General features: G+C 15.8%; 1 protein-coding gene across 2 annotated transcripts in view; it reads left to right on the top strand.

The window, feature by feature from the left end:
- Window positions 1-809, top strand: part of LOC102677242 (fatty-acid amide hydrolase 2-B-like) — a 27,551-nt gene that overhangs the window by 21,835 nt on the left and 4,907 nt on the right. The window lies entirely within an intron of this gene.

The raw sequence follows: 809 nt of genomic DNA, 5'->3' as shown, positions 1-809 counted from the left end.
TATCATATCATATATATCATATCAATAAATTATATATATATAATTACATACTAATATTATATATATATATGTATATATATATGTTGAATATTATAGTTTATTTATAAATAATAGTAATAGTTTGTGATATAATATCTTATATATAATTTTTATATTAATTTTTTATAAAAAAATATTTGTTATATTCAACACTTTTTTCGTTTTGAACTTGTTCGTGTAATGTTGGCTGCAAGTTAACGCTTATTGTAATTTGATTAGACTGCTTTGTAATTAATTAGTATTTTTTGTTAATAACTCATTAATATATTTATAAGGAAAGTTTTCTTTTTGTAAAAAAAAATGTTATTGGAAATTATCTCAGAAATCTTCAGTTTCTGAATATTAATATAAACGGAATATTTTTGGATCGTCCTTTTTATTGTATATAATTTCTTATTGAAATTTTAAAAAGAAAATATACGATTGTTTTCTTCTTTTTTAAAATTATTATTAAATGTGATTATTATTTTTTTTTTATTTTTTCTTTGATTATATGTATTGATGAAGAGATTAAATAATATAAGATAAAACAAATTTTTAAATATAAATTGTTTAATTTATTAAATATTGTATTATTTCTAAGTGAAATTGGATTTTATATAAATAAAATAAATAAAGACTTTTATAATTAAATATATATTTTTCAATATTAAATGCATTCATTCTTCAACTTATATCATTCTTTTTTATGTAGAGTTTCTTTTTACATAATGAATCTGTTTATATGGATTTTTTATACGCAGTTTTAATTAATTTTTTATGCAATTCTT

The sequence above is a fragment of the Apis dorsata genome, unplaced genomic scaffold (genome assembly GCF_000469605.1).
Source record: "Apis dorsata unplaced genomic scaffold, Apis dorsata 1.3 scaffold_80, whole genome shotgun sequence".
In the NCBI taxonomy this organism is placed as follows: Eukaryota; Metazoa; Arthropoda; class Insecta; order Hymenoptera; family Apidae; genus Apis; species Apis dorsata.
Note: the sequence above shows the minus strand (reverse complement) of the source record. Positions and strands in the feature narration are given on the sequence as shown.